Here is a 13,935-nt window from a genome sequence, read left to right as displayed (position 1 = left end):
AAACAATTCAAGACATGTCCCCGAGGACAAAGGATACAAGCAGTGTCCTTCTAATCTTTTCTTTGACCGATCCCAATTTCCAATGGGTAGTGTTCCCGCTCACTTCTCAAAAAGTTTGTGGTGACGTTTCAAATTGAAACCATTGTCACAGAAAAGTGTTTGCCTCACCCTTTAGACATGGTTTTGAGAAGCATCTCTACTTGGGTTAATCAGCATAGCGCCACTGTTTTTCAGTTTGATTACTACAGGCTTATTTTCAACTTCTTAGAGAAAAAGCTACTGCGACCGTGTCATCTTGTACACAGTGAACTCACGTCTCTGGGTGGGCTTGAACCACCAACCTTTCGGTTAACAGCCGAACGCGCTAACCGATTGCGCCACAGAGACAGCTCTTGATGTCCACAGAGTTGAGGGATTTTTGTCTCTCGATATCTCCCCACTTATACAGTTCCCACTTTAACACTGCTTCCGGTAAGAAGTAGAGACAGCTGTGAGGATGACTACATTTTAAGCATCAGCAGAGTGGCGCAGCGGAAGCGTGCTGGGCCCATAACCCAGAGGTCGATGGATCGAAACCATCCTCTGCTAAACTGTTTTGCTTGGGTTTTGTTTAATCTTTGAGATTTAACTGGCAGTCAAATGTCAAACCCATTTTTGAGAGAAATTTGCTCTTTTGTGTTTTCCCTTCTCTTTCTTTTCTTACCATTCTTATCTCAGCTTTTCTTGGTTTTGAGTCAAAGGGTGGTCGTTGGCTAGTTTCAAGAGATTTTGCATTTTTCCACTCTTTCAACATGTCTTTGTGATTAAACAGATTTTAGACTGTTTTCATGGAAATCTTCTTTTGTCCTCTTTTGACGTATTTAATGATTTATTTATTTTTCTCTTCAATCTGCAGTTGGGGTGTGCATGTAAGGGTTTTTTGCAGGAAAGGTAAAGATTATTTAACATTTTTTACCTTTTTCACTCTTTTCTTTTTGGTCTGTGTATGCTTTGCCCATTTCATGTTTGGAATGAATCATTCTAGAGTGGGGTTGAAACACTAAACTTTTGGTGCCTGTCACTTGATCATAAGATTGACTCTCGATATCTCCCCACAGTCATGTTTTAAAGTTAATTGCTTGTATGTGGACTCTAAGCTTCAAGTAAAATTGCATTGTCTCATGATTTCACATGTTTGGTGAATGGTCAAATTTCAAAAATTTTCATTGAAAAAAAATAACAACAACTCATGCTGTCTTCCACTGCTTTTAACGTTTGTCCAATATTGCTCTGGGTTCCATGTTTTTGTTGTTTTTTTGTGGGAAAAATGTGGAATTTTGTGCTTTTGGCTTCTTGGCTAACACGTGCTTGGCCCCTCCCATATTGAAAATGCACGGTCCTGGAGTGGGTTTGAACTTACAAGCTTATGCAGGATGATATGTGTTTGAAACAATTCAAGACATGTCCCCGAGGACAAAGGATACAAGCAGTGTCCTTCTAATCTTTTCTTTGACCGATCCCAATTTCCAATGGGTAGTGTTCCCGCTCACTTCTCAAAAAGTTTGTGGTGACGTTTCAAATTGAAACCATTGTCACAGAAAAGTGTTTGCCTCACCCTTTAGACATGGTTTTGAGAAGCATCTCTACTTGGGTTAATCAGCATAGAGCCACTGTTTTTCAGTTTGATTACTACAGGCTTATTTTCAACTTCTTAGAGAAAAAGCTACTGCAACCATGTCATCTTGTACACAGTGAACTCACGTCCCTGGGTGGGCTTGAACCACCAACCTTTCGGTTAACAGCCGAACGCGCTAACCGATTGCGCCACAGAGACAGCTCTTGATGTCCACAGAGTTGAGGGATTTTTGTCTCTCGATATCTCCCCACTTATACAGTTCCCACTTTAACACTGCTTCCGGTAAGAAGTAGAGACAGCTGTGAGGATGACTACATTTTAAGCATCAGCAGAGTGGCGCAGCGGAAGCGTGCTGGGCCCATAACCCAGAGGTCGATGGATCGAAACCATCCTCTGCTAAACTGTTTTGCTTGGGTTTTGTTTAATCTTTGAGATTTAACTGGCAGTCAAATTTCAAACCCATTTTTGAGAGAAATTTGCTCTTTTGTGTTTTCCATTCTCTTTCTTTTCTTACCATTCTTATCTCAGCTTTTCTTGGTTTTGAGTCAAAGGGTGGTCGTTGGCTAGTTTCAAGAGATTTTGCATTTTTCCACTCTTTCAACATGTCTTTGTGATTAAACAGATTTTAGACTGTTTTCATGGAAAACTTCTTTTGTCCTCTTTTGACGTATTTAATGATTTATTTATTTTTCTCTTCAATCTGCAGTTGGGGTGTGCATGTAAGGGTTTTTCGCAGGAAAGGTAAAGATTATTTCACATTTTTTACCTTTTTTACTCTTTTCTTTTTGGTCTGTGTATGCTTTGCCCGTTTCATGTTTGGAATGAATCATTCTAGAGTGGGGTTGAAACACTAAACTTTTGGTGCCTGTCACTTGATCATAAGATTGATGCTGTCATGTTTTAAAGTTAATTGCTTGTATGTGGACTCTAAGCTTCAAGTAAAATTGCATTGTCTCATGATTTCACATGTTTGCTTGAATGGTCAAATTTCAAAAATTTTCATTGAAAAAAAATAACAACAACTCATGCTGTCTTCCACTGCTTTTAACGTTTGTCCAATATTGCTCTGGGTTCCATGTTTTTGTTGTTTTTTTGTGGGAAAAATTTGGAATTTTGTGCTTTTGGCTTCTTGGCTAACACGTGCTTGGCCCCTCCCATATTGAAAATGCACGGTCCTGGAGTGGGTTTGAACTTACAAGCTTATGCAGGATGATATGTGTTTGAAACAATTCAAGACATGTCCCCGAGGACAAAGGATACAAGCAGTGTCCTTCTAATCTTTTCTTTGACCGATCCCAATTTCCAATGGGTAGTGTTCCCGCTCACTTCTCAAAAAGTTTGTGGTGACGTTTCAAATTGAAACCATTGTCACAGAAAAGTGTTTGCCTCACCCTTTAGACATGGTTTTGAGAAACATCTCTACTTGGGTTAATCAGCATAGAGCCACTGTTTTTCAGTTTGATTACTACAGGCTTATTTTCAACTTCTTAGAGAAAAAGCTACTGCGACCGTGTCATCTTGTACACAGTGAACTCATGTCCCTGGGTGGGCTTGAACCACCAACCTTTCGGTTAACAGCCGAACGCGCTAACCGATTGCGCCACAGAGACAGCTCTTGATGTCCATAGAGTTGAGGGATTTTTGTCTCTCGATATCTCCCCACTTATACAGTTCCCACTTTAACACTGCTTCCGGTAAGAAGTAGAGACAGCTGTGAGGATGACTACATTTTAAGCATCAGCAGAGTGGCGCAGCGGAAGCGTGCTGGGCCCATAACCCAGAGGTCGATGGATCGAAACCATCCTCTGCTAAACTGTTTTGCTTGGGTTTTGTTTAATCTTTGAGATTTAACTGGCAGTCAAATTTCAAACCCATTTTTGAGAGAAATTTGCTCTTTTGTGTTTTCCATTCTCTTTCTTTTCTTACCATTCTTATCTCAGCTTTTCTTGGTTTTGAGTCAAAGGGTGGTCGTTGGCTAGTTTCAAGAGATTTTGCATTTTTCCACTCTTTCAACATGTCTTTGTGATTAAACAGATTTTAGACTGTTTTCATGGAAATCTTCTTTTGTCCTCTTTTGACGTATTTAATGATTTATTTATTTTTCTCTTCAATCTGCAGTTTGGGTGTGCATGTAAGGGTTTTTCGCAGGAAAGGTAAAGATTATTTAACATTTTTTACCCTTTTCACTCTTTTCTTTTTGGTCTGTGTATGCTTTGCCCATTTCATGTTTGGAATGAATCATTCTAGAGTGGGGTTGAAACACTAAACTTTTGGTGCCTGTCACTTGATCATAAGATTGATGTTGTCATGTTTTAAAGTTAATTGCTTGTATCTGGACTCTAAGCTTAAAGTAAAATTGCATTGTCTCATGATTTCACATGTTTGCTTGAATGGTCAAATTTCAAAAATTTTCATTGAAAAAAAATAACAACAACTCATGCTGTCTTCCACTGCTTTTAACGTTTGTCCAATATTGCTCTGGGTTCCATGTTTTTGTTGTTTTTTTGTGGGAAAAATGTGGAATTTTGTGCTTTTGGCTTCTTGGCTAACACGTGCTTGGCCCCTCCCATATTGAAAATGCACGGTCCTGGAGTGGGTTTGAACTTACAAGCTTATGCAGGATGATATGTGTTTGAAACAATTCAAGACATGTCCCCGAGGACAAAGGATACAAGCAGTGTCCTTCTAATCTTTTCTTTGACCGATCCCAATTTCCAATGGGTAGTGTTCCCGCTCACTTCTCAAAAAGTTTGTGGTGACGTTTCAAATTGAAACCATTGTCACAGAAAAGTGTTTGCCTCACCCTTTAGACATGGTTTTGAGAAGCATCTCTACTTGGGTTAATCAGCATAGCGCCACTGTTTTTCAGTTTGATTACTACAGGCTTATTTTCAACTTCTTAGAGAAAAAGCTACTGCGACCTTGTCATCTTGTACACAGTGAACTCACGTCCCTGGGTGGGCTTGAACCACCAACCTTTCGGTTAACAGCCGAACACGCTAACCGATTGCGCCACAGAGACAGCTCTTGATGTCCACAGAGTTGAGGGATTTTTGTCTCTCGATATCTCCCCACTTATACAGTTCCCACTTTAACACTGCTTCCGGTAAGAAGTAGAGACAGCTGTGAGGATGACTACATTTTAAGCATCAGCAGAGTGGCGCAGCGGAAGCGTGCTGGGCCCATAACCCAGAGGTCGATGGATCGAAACCATCCTCTGCTAAACTGTTTTGCTTGGGTTTTGTTTAATCTTTGAGATTTAACTGGCAGTCAAATGTCAAACCCATTTTTGAGAGAAATTTGCTCTTTTGTGTTTTCCCTTCTCTTTCTTTTCTTACCATTCTTATCTCAGCTTTTCTTGGTTTTGAGTCAAAGGGTGGTCGTTGGCTAGTTTCAAGAGATTTTGCATTTTTCCACTCTTTCAACATGTCTTTGTGATTAAACAGATTTTAGACTGTTTTCATGGAAATCTTCTTTTGTCCTCTTTTGACGTATTTAATGATTTATTTATTTTTCTCTTCAATCTGCAGTTTGGGTGTGCATGTAAGGGTTTTTCGCAGGAAAGGTAAAGATTATTTAACATTTTTTACCCTTTTCACTCTTTTCTTTTTGGTCTGTGTATGCTTTGCCCATTTCATGTTTGGAATGAATCATTCTAGAGTGGGGTTGAAACACTAAACTTTTGGTGCCTGTCACTTGATCATAAGATTGATGTTGTCATGTTTTAAAGTTAATTGCTTGTATCTGGACTCTAAGCTTAAAGTAAAATTGCATTGTCTCATGATTTCACATGTTTGCTTGAATGGTCAAATTTCAAAAATTTTCATTGAAAAAAAATAACAACAACTCATGCTGTCTTCCACTGCTTTTAACGTTTGTCCAATATTGCTCTGGGTTCCATGTTTTTGTTGTTTTTTTGTGGGAAAAATGTGGAATTTTGTGCTTTTGGCTTCTTGGCTAACACGTGCTTGGCCCCTCCCATATTGAAAATGCACGGTCCTGGAGTGGGTTTGAACTTACAAGCTTATGCAGGATGATATGTGTTTGAAACAATTCAAGACATGTCCCCGAGGACAAAGGATACAAGCAGTGTCCTTCTAATCTTTTCTTTGACCGATCCCAATTTCCAATGGGTAGTGTTCCCGCTCACTTCTCAAAAAGTTTGTGGTGACGTTTCAAATTGAAACCATTGTCACAGAAAAGTGTTTGCCTCACCCTTTAGACATGGTTTTGAGAAGCATCTCTACTTGGGTTAATCAGCATAGCGCCACTGTTTTTCAGTTTGATTACTACAGGCTTATTTTCAACTTCTTAGAGAAAAAGCTACTGCGACCTTGTCATCTTGTACACAGTGAACTCACGTCCCTGGGTGGGCTTGAACCACCAACCTTTCGGTTAACAGCCGAACACGCTAACCGATTGCGCCACAGAGACAGCTCTTGATGTCCACAGAGTTGAGGGATTTTTGTCTCTCGATATCTCCCCACTTATACAGTTCCCACTTTAACACTGCTTCCGGTAAGAAGTAGAGACAGCTGTGAGGATGACTACATTTTAAGCATCAGCAGAGTGGCGCAGCGGAAGCGTGCTGGGCCCATAACCCAGAGGTCGATGGATCGAAACCATCCTCTGCTAAACTGTTTTGCTTGGGTTTTGTTTAATCTTTGAGATTTAACTGGCAGTCAAATGTCAAACCCATTTTTGAGAGAAATTTGCTCTTTTGTGTTTTCCCTTCTCTTTCTTTTCTTACCATTCTTATCTCAGCTTTTCTTGGTTTTGAGTCAAAGGGTGGTCGTTGGCTAGTTTCAAGAGATTTTGCATTTTTCCACTCTTTCAACATGTCTTTGTGATTAAACAGATTTTAGACTGTTTTCATGGAAATCTTCTTTTGTCCTCTTTTGACGTATTTAATGATTTATTTATTTTTCTCTTCAATCTGCAGTTTGGGTGTGCATGTAAGGGTTTTTCGCAGGAAAGGTAAAGATTATTTAACATTTTTTACCCTTTTCACTCTTTTCTTTTTGGTCTGTGTATGCTTTGCCCATTTCATGTTTGGAATGAATCATTCTAGAGTGGGGTTGAAACACTAAACTTTTGGTGCCTGTCACTTGATCATAAGATTGATGCTGTCATGTTTTAAAGTTAATTGCTTGTATGTGGACTCTAAGCTTCAAGTAAAATTGCATTGTCTCATGATTTCACATGTTTGCTTGAATGGTCAAATTTCAAAACATTTTCATTGAAAAAAATAACAACAACTCATGCTGTCATTCTAGAGTGGGGTTGAAACACTAAACTTTTGGTGCCTGTCACTTGATCATAAGATTGATGCTGTCATGTTTTAAAGTTAATTGCTTGTATGTGGACTCTAAGCTTCAAGTAAAATTGCATTGTCTCATGATTTCACATGTTTGCTTGAATGGTCAAATTTCAAAACATTTTCATTGAAAAAAATAACAACAACTCATGCTGTCTTCCACTGCTTTTAACGTTTGTCCAATATTGCTCTGGGTTCCATGTTTTTGTTGTTTTTTTGTGGGAAAAATTTGGAATTTTGTGCTTTTGGCTTCTTGGCTAACACGTGCTTGGCCCCTCCCATATTGAAAATGCACGGTCCTGGAGTGGGTTTGAACTTACAAGCTTATGCAGGATGATATGTGTTTGAAACAATTCAAGACATGTCCCCGAGGACAAAGGATACAAGCAGTGTCCTTCTAATCTTTTCTTTGACCGATCCCAATTTCCAATGGGTAGTGTTCCCGCTCACTTCTCAAAAAGTTTGTGGTGACGTTTCAAATTGAAACCATTGTGACCATTGTAACACTGAGTCCGGTAAGAAGTAGAGACAGCTGTGAGGATGCCCACATTTTAAGCATCAGCAGAGTGGCGCAGCGGAAGCGTGCTGGGCCCATAACCCAGAGGTCGATGGATCGAAACCATCCTCTGCTAAACTGTTTTGCTTGGGTTTTGTTTAATCTTTGAGATTTAACTGGCAGTCAAATTTCAAACCCATTTTTGAGAGAAATTTGCTCTTTTGTGTTTTCCATTCTCTTTCTTTTCTTACCATTCTTATCTCAGCTTTTCTTGGTTTTGAGTCAAAGGGTGGTCGTTGGCTAGTTTCAAGAGATTTTGCATTTTTCCACTCTTTCAACATGTCTTTGTGATTAAACAGATTTTAGACTGTTTTCATGGAAATCTTCTTTTGTCCTCTTTTGACGTATTTAATGATTTATTTATTTTTCTCTTCAATCTGCAGTTGGGGTGTGCATGTAAGGGTTTTTCGCAGGAAAGGTAAAGATTATTTCACATTTTTTACCTTTTTCACTCTTTTCTTTTTGGTCTGTGTATGCTTTGCCCGTTTCATGTTTGGAATGAATCATTCTAGAGTGGGGTTGAAACACTAAACTTTTGGTGCCTGTCACTTGATCATAAGATTGATGCTGTCATGTTTTAAAGTTAATTGCTTGTATGTGGACTCTAAGCTTCAAGTAAAATTGCATTGTCTCATGATTTCACATGTTTGCTTGAATGGTCAAATTTCAAAACATTTTCATTGAAAAAAATAACAACAACTCATGCTGTCTTCCACTGCTTTTAACGTTTGTCCAATATTGCTCTGGGTTCCATGTTTTTGTTGTTTTTTTGTGGGAAAAATGTGGAATTTTGTGCTTTTGGCTTCTTGGCTAACACGTGCTTGGCCCCTCCCATATTGAAAATGCACGGTCCTGGAGTGGGTTTGAACTTACAAGCTTATGCAGGATGATATGTGTTTGAAACAATTCAAGACATGTCCCCGAGGACAAAGGATACAAGCAGTGTCCTTCTAATCTTTTCTTTGACCGATCCCAATTTCCAATGGGTAGTGTTCCCGCTCACTTCTCAAAAAGTTTGTGGTGACGTTTCAAATTGAAACCATTGTCACAGAAAAGTGTTTGCCTCACCCTTTAGACATGGTTTTGAGAAGCATCTCTACTTGGGTTAATCAGCATAGAGCCACTGTTTTTCAGGTTGATTACTACAGGCTTATTTTCAACTTCTTAGAGAAAAAGCTACTGCAACCATGTCATCTTGTACACAGTGAACTCACGTCCCTGGGTGGGCTTGAACCACCAACCTTTCGGTTAACAGCCGAACACGCTAACCGATTGCGCCACAGAGACAGCTCTTGATGTCCACAGAGTTGAGGGATTTTTGTCTCTCGATATCTCCCCACTTATACAGTTCCCACTTTAACACTGCTTCCGGTAAGAAGTAGAGACAGCTGTGAGGATGACTACATTTTAAGCATCAGCAGAGTGGCGCAGCGGAAGCGTGCTGGGCCCATAACCCAGAGGTCGATGGATCGAAACCATCCTCTGCTAAACTGTTTTGCTTGGGTTTTGTTTAATCTTTGAGATTTAACTGGCAGTCAAATTTCAAACCCATTTTTGAGAGAAATTTGCTCTTTTGTGTTTTCCATTCTCTTTCTTTTCTTACCATTCTTATCTCAGCTTTTCTTGGTTTTGAGTCAAAGGGTGGTCGTTGGCTAGTTTCAAGAGATTTTGCATTTTTCCACTCTTTCAACATGTCTTTGTGATTAACCCCTTAAGGACACATGACGTGTGTGACACGTCATGATTCCCTTTTATTCCAGAAGTTTGGTCCTTAAGGGGTTAAACAGATTTTAGACTGTTTTCATGGAAATCTTCTTTTGTCCTCTTTTGACGTATTTAATGATTTATTTATTTTTCTCTTCAATCTGCAGTTGGGGTGTGCATGTAAGGGTTTTTCGCAGGAAAGGTAAAGATTATTTCACATTTTTTACCTTTTTCACTCTTTTCTTTTTGGTCTGTGTATGCTTTGCCCGTTTCATGTTTGGAATGAATCATTCTAGAGTGGGGTTGAAACACTAAACTTTTGGTGCCTGTCACTTGATCATAAGATTGATGCTGTCATGTTTTAAAGTTAATTGCTTGTATGTGGACTCTAAGCTTCAAGTAAAATTGCATTGTCTCATGATTTCACATGTTTGCTTGAATGGTCAAATTTCAAAAATTTTCATTGAAAAAAAATAACAACAACTCATGCTGTCTTCCACTGCTTTTAACGTTTGTCCAATATTGCTCTGGGTTCCATGTTTTTGTTGTTTTTTTGTGGGAAAAATTTGGAATTTTGTGCTTTTGGCTTCTTGGCTAACACGTGCTTGGCCCCTCCCATATTGAAAATGCACGGTCCTGGAGTGGGTTTGAACTTACAAGCTTATGCAGGATGATATGTGTTTGAAACAATTCAAGACATGTCCCCGAGGACAAAGGATACAAGCAGTGTCCTTCTAATCTTTTCTTTGACCGATCCCAATTTCCAATGGGTAGTGTTCCCGCTCACTTCTCAAAAAGTTTGTGGTGACGTTTCAAATTGAAACCATTGTCACAGAAAAGTGTTTGCCTCACCCTTTAGACATGGTTTTGAGAAGCATCTCTACTTGGGTTAATCAGCATAGAGCCACTGTTTTTCAGTTTGATTACTACAGGCTTATTTTCAACTTCTTAGAGAAAAAGCTACTGCGACCGTGTCATCTTGTACACAGTGAACTCATGTCCCTGGGTGGGCTTGAACCACCAACCTTTCGGTTAACAGCCGAACGCGCTAACCGATTGCGCCACAGAGACAGCTCTTGATGTCCATAGAGTTGAGGGATTTTTGTCTCTCGATATCTCCCCACTTATACAGTTCCCACTTTAACACTGCTTCCGGTAAGAAGTAGAGACAGCTGTGAGGATGACTACATTTTAAGCATCAGCAGAGTGGCGCAGCGGAAGCGTGCTGGGCCCATAACCCAGAGGTCGATGGATCGAAACCATCCTCTGCTAAACTGTTTTGCTTGGGTTTTGTTTAATCTTTGAGATTTAACTGGCAGTCAAATTTCAAACCCATTTTTGAGAGAAATTTGCTCTTTTGTGTTTTCCATTCTCTTTCTTTTCTTACCATTCTTATCTCAGCTTTTCTTGGTTTTGAGTCAAAGGGTGGTCGTTGGCTAGTTTCAAGAGATTTTGCATTTTTCCACTCTTTCAACATGTCTTTGTGATTAAACAGATTTTAGACTGTTTTCATGGAAATCTTCTTTTGTCCTCTTTTGACGTATTTAATGATTTATTTATTTTTCTCTTCAATCTGCAGTTTGGGTGTGCATGTAAGGGTTTTTCGCAGGAAAGGTAAAGATTATTTAACATTTTTTACCCTTTTCACTCTTTTCTTTTTGGTCTGTGTATGCTTTGCCCATTTCATGTTTGGAATGAATCATTCTAGAGTGGGGTTGAAACACTAAACTTTTGGTGCCTGTCACTTGATCATAAGATTGATGCTGTCATGTTTTAAAGTTAATTGCTTGTATCTGGACTCTAAGCTTAAAGTAAAATTGCATTGTCTCATGATTTCACATGTTTGCTTGAATGGTCAAATTTCAAAAATTTTCATTGAAAAAAAATAACAACAACTCATGCTGTCTTCCACTGCTTTTAACGTTTGTCCAATATTGCTCTGGGTTCCATGTTTTTGTTGTTTTTTTGTGGGAAAAATGTGGAATTTTGTGCTTTTGGCTTCTTGGCTAACACGTGCTTGGCCCCTCCCATATTGAAAATGCACGGTCCTGGAGTGGGTTTGAACTTACAAGCTTATGCAGGATGATATGTGTTTGAAACAATTCAAGACATGTCCCCGAGGACAAAGGATACAAGCAGTGTCCTTCTAATCTTTTCTTTGACCGATCCCAATTTCCAATGGGTAGTTTTCCCGCTCACTTCTCAAAAAGTTTGTGGTGACGTTTCAAATTGAAACCATTGTCACAGAAAAGTGTTTGCCTCACCCTTTAGACATGGTTTTGAGAAGCATCTCTACTTGGGTTAATCAGCATAGCGCCACTGTTTTTCAGTTTGATTACTACAGGCTTATTTTCAACTTCTTAGAGAAAAAGCTACTGCGACCTTGTCATCTTGTACACAGTGAACTCACGTCCCTGGGTGGGCTTGAACCACCAACCTTTCGGTTAACAGCCGAACGCGCTAACTGATTGCGCCACAGAGACAGCTCTTGATGTCCACAGAGTTGAGGGATTTTTGTCTCTCGATATCTCCCCACTTATACAGTTCCCACTTTAACACTGCTTCCGGTAAGAAGTAGAGACAGCTGTGAGGATGACTACATTTTAAGCATCAGCAGAGTGGCGCAGCGGAAGCGTGCTGGGCCCATAACCCAGAGGTCGATGGATCGAAACCATCCTCTGCTAAACTGTTTTGCTTGGGTTTTGTTTAATCTTTGAGATTTAACTGGCAGTCAAATTTCAAACCCATTTTTGAGAGAAATTTGCTCTTTTGTGTTTTCCATTCTCTTTCTTTTCTTACCATTCTTATCTCAGCTTTTCTTGGTTTTGAGTCAAAGGGTGGTCGTTGGCTAGTTTCAAGAGATTTTGCATTTTTCCACTCTTTCAACATGTCTTTGTGATTAAACAGATTTTAGACTGTTTTCATGGAAATCTTCTTTTGTCCTCTTTTGACGTATTTAATGATTTATTTATTTTTCTCTTCAATCTGCAGTTGGGGTGTGCATGTAAGGGTTTTTCGCAGGAAAGGTAAAGATTATTTCACATTTTTTACCTTTTTCACTCTTTTCTTTTTGGTCTGTGTATGCTTTGCCCGTTTCATGTTTGGAATGAATCATTCTAGAGTGGGGTTGAAACACTAAACTTTTGGTGCCTGTCACTTGATCATAAGATTGATGCTGTCATGTTTTAAAGTTAATTGCTTGTATGTGGACTCTAAGCTTCAAGTAAAATTGCATTGTCTCATGATTTCACATGTTTGCTTGAATGGTCAAATTTCAAAACATTTTCATTGAAAAAAATAACAACAACTCATGCTGTCTTCCACTGCTTTTAACGTTTGTCCAATATTGCTCTGGGTTCCATGTTTTTGTTGTTTTTTTGTGGGAAAAATGTGGAATTTTGTGCTTTTGGCTTCTTGTCTAACACGTGCTTGGCCCCTCCCATATTGAAAATGCACGGTCCTGGAGTGGGTTTGAACTTACAAGCTTATGCAGGATGATATGTGTTTGAAACAATTCAAGACATGTCCCCGAGGACAAAGGATACAAGCAGTGTCCTTCTAATCTTTTCTTTGACCGATCCCAATTTCCAATGGGTAGTGTTCCCGCTCACTTCTCAAAAAGTTTGTGGTGACGTTTCAAATTGAAACCATTGTCACAGAAAAGTGTTTGCCTCACCCTTTAGACATGGTTTTGAGAAGCATCTCTACTTGGGTTAATCAGCATAGCGCCACTGTTTTTCAGTTTGATTACTACAGGCTTATTTTCAACTTCTTAGAGAAAAAGCTACTGCGACCTTGTCATCTTGTACACAGTGAACTCACGTCCCTGGGTGGGCTTGAACCACCAACCTTTCGGTTAACAGCCGAACACGCTAACCGATTGCGCCACAGAGACAGCTCTTGATGTCCACAGAGTTGAGGGATTTTTGTCTCTCGATATCTCCCCACTTATACAGTTCCCACTTTAACACTGCTTCCGGTAAGAAGTAGAGACAGCTGTGAGGATGACTACATTTTAAGCATCAGCAGAGTGGCGCAGCGGAAGCGTGCTGGGCCCATAACCCAGAGGTCGATGGATCGAAACCATCCTCTGCTAAACTGTTTTGCTTGGGTTTTGTTTAATCTTTGAGATTTAACTGGCAGTCAAATTTCAAACCCATTTTTGAGAGAAATTTGCTCTTTTGTGTTTTCCATTCTCTTTCTTTTCTTACCATTCTTATCTCAGCTTTTTTTGGTTTTGAGTCAAAGGGTGGTCGTTGGCTAGTTTCAAGAGATTTTGCATTTTTCCACTCTTTCAACATGTCTTTGTGATTAAACAGATTTTAGACTGTTTTCATGGAAATCTTCTTTTGTCCTCTTTTGACGTATTTAATGATTTATTTATTTTTCTCTTCAATCTGCAGTTTGGGTGTGCATGTAAGGGTTTTTCGCAGGAAAGGTAAAGATTATTTAACATTTTTTACCCTTTTCACTCTTTTCTTTTTGGTCTGTGTATGCTTTGCCCATTTCATGTTTGGAATGAATCATTCTAGAGTGGGGTTGAAACACTAAACTTTTGGTGCCTGTCACTTGATCATAAGATTGATGCTGTCATGTTTTAAAGTTAATTGCTTGTATGTGGACTCTAAGCTTCAAGTAAAATTGCATTGTCTCATGATTTCACATGTTTGGTGAATGGTCAAATTTCAAAACATTTTCATTGAAAAAAATAACAACAACTCATGCTGTCTTCCACTGCTTTTA

The 13,935-nt window shown here is 39.3% G+C and overlaps 3 non-coding genes across 3 annotated transcripts; all 3 read right to left on the bottom strand.

Annotated features, from left to right (window-relative positions):
• Nucleotides 1–313: 313 nt before the first annotated feature.
• On the bottom strand, nt 314–387 carry TRNAN-GUU (transfer RNA asparagine (anticodon GUU)). The gene has a single exon. It is a non-coding gene; the product is annotated as a tRNA-Asn (tRNA).
• Nucleotides 388–3,151: 2,764 nt separating this feature from the next.
• On the bottom strand, nt 3,152–3,225 carry TRNAN-GUU (transfer RNA asparagine (anticodon GUU)). Its single transcript has one exon. It is a non-coding gene; the product is annotated as a tRNA-Asn (tRNA).
• Nucleotides 3,226–10,189: 6,964 nt separating this feature from the next.
• TRNAN-GUU (transfer RNA asparagine (anticodon GUU)) lies at nt 10,190–10,263 on the bottom strand. The gene has a single exon. It is a non-coding gene; the product is annotated as a tRNA-Asn (tRNA).
• Nucleotides 10,264–13,935: the final 3,672 nt, after the last annotated feature.

The sequence above is a fragment of the Pelobates fuscus genome, chromosome 2 (genome assembly GCF_036172605.1).
Source record: "Pelobates fuscus isolate aPelFus1 chromosome 2, aPelFus1.pri, whole genome shotgun sequence".
NCBI lineage: Eukaryota > Metazoa > Chordata > Amphibia > Anura > Pelobatidae > Pelobates > Pelobates fuscus.
Note: the sequence above shows the minus strand (reverse complement) of the source record. Positions and strands in the feature narration are given on the sequence as shown.